Here is a 5469-nt window from a genome sequence, read left to right on the forward strand (position 1 = left end):
ACCTATTTCATTTTTAACTTTGAATCAGTTGTTCTCAGCAGAGGTAGCATATCATAATCATACAGAGAACTTCTTTAAAAAGGGTTAATATCTGAATCTACAAAGAACTCAATCAAATTAGCAAGAAAACAAACAAACAATCTCATTAAGAATGGGCAATTGCCCTGAACAGAAGTTTTCAAAAGAAGCCAGACAAATGGAGCTCTCCGGCGCCATGTTAGGACAAAGGGGAAGGAGGAGAAGCGCTTAAAGCGGCGGGAGCGGGTGCGGGAGGGGTTGGACCCAGGGCTGAGGCAGGGCCCCCCTCCCTCCCGCCTCAGTGGATCATGCCCAGGGTGGCAGCGGCAGCGGTAGCGGGGGAAAGTGACTGGGCGGTGCCGAGACGATGCCCTTTCCTGTTACAGCACAGGGATCACAACAAACACAGCCGCCACAGAAGCACTACGGCATTACTTCTCCTATCAGCTTAGCAGCCCCCAAGGAGACTGACTGCATACTTACACAGAAACTTAGTGAGACTCTGAAGCCTTTTGGTTTTTGAAGAAGAAGAGGAACTGCAGCACAGGATTTTAATTTTGGGAAAATTAAATAACCAGGTAAAATAGTGGATTTGATAAATCAGTGAAAGCAAGAATCTTCCACAGTCTGTAATTGAAAATGTTGGAGGAAAAATTTTTACTTTAGATCTTACAGGTTAGGAGTACATACAAAAGGTGCTGATATTGATGCATTGTGTGTTGCACCAAGACACGTTGATCGAAGTGACTTTTTCACCTCATTCTATGATAAGTTGAAATTACAGGAAGAAGTAAAAGATTTAAGAGCTGTGGAAGAGGCATTTGTACGAGTTATCAAACTCTGTTTTGATGGGATAGAGATTGATATTTTGTTTGCAAGATTAACATTGCAGACTGTTCCAGAAGATTTGGATCTACGAGATGATAGTCTACTTAAAAATTTAGATATAAGATGCATAAGAAGTCTTAACGGTTGCAGGGTAACCAATGAAATTTTACATCTAGTACCAAACATTGAAAACTTCAGGTTAACTCTGTGAGCTATCGAACTATGGGCTAAATGCCACAACATCTATTCCAATATATTAGGTTTCCTTGGTGGTGTTTCTTAGGCTATGCTAGTAGCAAGAACTTGCCAGTCTTATCCAAATGCAATAGCATCAACTCTTGTACATAAATTTTTCTTGGTATTTTCTAAATGGGAATGGCCAAATCCAGTGCTATTGAAACAGCCTGAAGAATGCAATCTTAATTTGCCTGTATGGGACCCAAGGGTAAACCCCAGTGATAGGTACCATCTTATGCCTATAATTACACCAGCATACCCACAACAGAACTCCACGTACAATGTATCCGTTTCAACATGGATGGTCATTGTTGAGTTTAAACAAGGTCTTGCTATCACAGATGAAACTTTGCTGAGTAAGGCAGAGTGGTCCAAACTTTTTGAAGCTCCAAACTTCTTTCAAAAGTACAAGCATTATATTGTACTTCTAGCAAGTGCACCAACAGAAAAACAACACCTAGAATGGGTGGGCTTGGTGGAGTAAAAAATTCGAATCCTAGTTGGAAGCTTGGAAAAAAATGAATTTATTACACTGGCTCATGTCAATCCCCAGTCATTTCCAGCACCTAAAGAAAATCCTGACAAGGAAGAATTTCACACAATGAGGGTGATTGGGTTAGTGTTTAAAAAAACAGAAAACTCTGAAAACCTGAGTGTTGATCTCACCTGTGATAGTCAGTCATTCACAGACTCAGTTTATAGGCAAGCAATAAACAGCAAAATGTTTGAGGTGGATATGAAAAGTGCTGCAATGCACGTAAAAAGAAAGCAACTCCATCAACTACTACCTAATCATGTGCTTCAGAAAAAAAAAAAAAAAGCATTCAACAGAAGGTGTCAGATTGACAGCTCTGAATGACAACAGCCTTGACTTGTCTATGGACATTGATAACAGCATGTCTGTGCCTTCACCTACTAGTGCTGTGAAAAACAGTCCATTGAATAGTTCTGGCAGCTCTCAGGGCAGAAATGGTCCTGCTACAGCTGTAATAGCAGCATCCATGACCAACACACAGGCTGATGAAGTTTCTGTGCCACAAGTAAATTCCACTGAAAGCTCAGGGGGTACATCGAGTAAAAGCATTCCTCAAACTGCCACACAACCAGCCATTTCTCCACCACCAAAGCCTATGGTCTCCAGAGTTGTTTGTTCAACACGTCTATTAAATCCACCACCACCTAGACCTTCAGGAAATGCAGCAACAAAAGTACCTAATCCTATAGTGGGAGTCAAGAGGACATCTTCACCTCATAAAGAAGAGAGTCCCAAGAAAACCAAAACAGAAGAGGGTGAAACAAGCGAAGATGCTAACAGTCTTGCTTTGAGTGGACATGATAAAACAGAAACAAAGGAACAACTTGATACAGAGACAAATACAACTCAATCAGAATCTATTCAGACAGCGGCTTCTCTGTGGGCTTCTCAGAAAACATCCAGTACAGACCTTTCTGATATCCCTGCTCTCCCTGCAAATCCTATTCCTGTTATCAAGAATTCAGTAAAGCTGAGATTGAATCTGTAAAAACAACCTCAGGGGGCCATAAACAATATCTGCCAACTCAACCTGATGTCTTCAAATGCTAAAAAAGGAGAATGGAGGGTACAAGACTAGACATGACTGAAAAATGGATTTGGGTTTTTTTGGTGACCTCCCTTACTGATCTAATCAGCACTTGATCGAAAGTCCAGGTTAGTGTGTGAAGCCAGGACTACTATTATTATTGTGTTAGCAACAGTTGCATTAAGAATTTCAAAAAATTACTGCCTTTATAAAAAAGAAAAGCAAACAAACAAAAACCTCATCAAGCTATGTTTGTATCCCTAATTGACATCTGGATTGGGTTTACGTTTGCATTGTTTGCAAAATTTGCAAACCGGCATAAGACTTACTTATTCTGATAATGCACTTTTATGTATTTTTTATTAGAAAGTAGAACTAATTTTAGATTTTCAGCTTGATTGATTTTCATTTTTTCTGAAGAATTTCCTACAGTCTTCAAATTGGATACCATTGTGCAGTGGTGTACTGTTATACTTCAGAGAAAGGATAAGAGAACATCTAGTTCAGTCTTTATGAGGTAGCTGTCACCTTTAAAAAGGAAATTTCATCTCTAGGGTACATTTGACATTGAAAGAATAATTAGGAAATACTTGGTTTTGATGGGGTCATGATTAAGAAACGATATATTGGTTTTATTTAAAAAATTATTTTATAGTGCATACAAATCAGCGATCAGCCAGCAAATATTTTTCTTTGAGCTATGGAAGCTCTGTATTCTTTTGCCTTCATTGTCTTCAAAACAAACAAACATTTATGCACCTCCCCTTCCTATGTTTTCTTCTTTTTTCTTGTATGCACAAGGCAGGACTTATTTCCTAAGAAACAAAATGGCAGTATTTTTTTAAGCCATGTTATAAAACCAATGACCCTGTGACCACATGGCACAGAACACTTTAATTTTGGTCCCATGGCTGAAACGTTAGCATGACTAAAAGTAATGCCTCTGAAACACGATATCTATCTTGTATGGCCGTTTGATCTCTAAATAAGAAGAATTTTGTACACTCCATAGAACTACTGTCTGTAGTAAAATTGATTTTCATTTTTAAACATGTGGGCAAAAAGGCATTTTCTTCAGGATTTTAAAAATAATTTTTATTTTTAAAAGGTTTACCAATTTTGTCAGTAAATTTTACATATGAGAGCACTTTAAAAATCATTTCTAACAAGCACTTGACATCTAATCAGTTCTCTACTCCTTTTTTATTTTATCAAAAGATTAGGAAGTTTTCTTGAAAGAAGGTAATTTCTCATAACTAAGCAGCAAAACATCTATCTTTACAAAGTAGGAGGGATACCAAATGTTGGTAAACTTGCACTCTTTCTTAATCTGGACAAAGTAAGGCTAACAGATTTTTCTGATGAACGTGTTTATGAATCCTCCACTGTCCTCCATTCTATCACGTGCATTTTTCATGTTAAACTGCAATTACTTAAACTCTTCCCCCTCCTTCTAAATTAATTTTTCGAAGTTGGAGTGTAGTATTTCCCCCTTTAGGCTATGCATTAATTGAGGCTTTCTTTTCACCATGATTTTATGATGTCTAGTACACAATCTTTCTACTTCCGACATTGTGCTCTGCGCAGTCACCTTGCCCTTCCTCCCACCACCTATGAGAAAAGATGGTCATACTAACAGGTGAAGTGTACAAGGTGTCTGTGTGTTTTGTGTAGCTTCAGAGTTAGATTGAAATTACCAGGCGGAGATTTAGTCTTGTCATTTTGTTTACGCTTTGGGGAAAACAATTCAGTTTATTAAACGTTTCACGTAACTGCACCCAAGTTTTGCCAGGCTGGAAACTTGGATCTTTTTTGTGTAGTGAGTTTTTAATTCTAGTTTTCATAACCTGGAGATCAGACTGTTGCTTTTGCATGATGTATGTAGTGTCTCATGACTGGAGTTTGCTTTGTTTTATAGTATCTGTACTCCTTGTATTTTTTAAGAGCTATTTTATAAACAGATGATGTATTTCTCCATTGAAAACACAATAAAAAAAGGCACACACACAAAAGAAGCTAGACAAATGGCTAGAAAACACGAAGAAGTGTTCAACATCACGAATAATCAGGAAAATGCAAATTAAAACCACAATGAGGTACCACCTTAACGCTGTCAGAATGTTAAAAAACAATAAATGCTGGCATGGATGTGAAGAGAAAGGAATTTTTATACAGCATAGGAAGGACTGCAAATTAGTACATCTCTATGGAAAAAAACAATTTCTCAAAGAAAATGAATACAGACCTAGAATTTTATCCCATAATCCCACTGCTGGTATCTGCCCACAGGAAAAGAAGTCACTTTCTCAAAAAGATACCTCTACTTGAATGTTTATTGCAGCAAAATTCACAGTCACAAAGTTGTGAAATCAGTTTACGTGCCCTTCAATAAATGAATGGATTTAAAAGGTGTTATACATATTCCATGAGTGCTAATTACCCATAAAAAGGAATGAAATGATGTGTTCAGCAGCAACTTGAATGGAACTAAAAACCATTATCCTAGGCAAAGTGTATTGAAACTGGAAAGCAAACACCACATGTACTCTCTAATAATTGTGAGGTAACTGATGGGTACAACACAGGCACAGAGAGATGCAAACATCATTGGAAATAAAGAAGGAGGAAAGAATAATTGGAAATAAAGAAGGCAATAAGTACAATGAACTCTGTAGGTGGGAGATGGACACACTGATATTCTGACTGATATCCATGTAACAAAACCATTTATACCCCCTCAATATTTGAAATTTTAAAAATACTTACAATGAATACACTGATTTTTTTTTTCAACTTTCCCTCCCAATTCTAACTTATAGCTGCG

General features: G+C 37.6%; 1 pseudogene; it reads left to right on the forward strand.

The window, feature by feature from the left end:
• Positions 1 to 385: 385 nt before the first annotated feature.
• Positions 386 to 1648, forward strand: LOC128573776 (poly(A) polymerase alpha-like; annotated as a pseudogene).
• Positions 1649 to 5469: the final 3821 nt, after the last annotated feature.

This window comes from Nycticebus coucang, chromosome 21 (assembly GCF_027406575.1).
Source record: "Nycticebus coucang isolate mNycCou1 chromosome 21, mNycCou1.pri, whole genome shotgun sequence".
Lineage (NCBI taxonomy): Eukaryota > Metazoa > Chordata > Mammalia > Primates > Lorisidae > Nycticebus > Nycticebus coucang.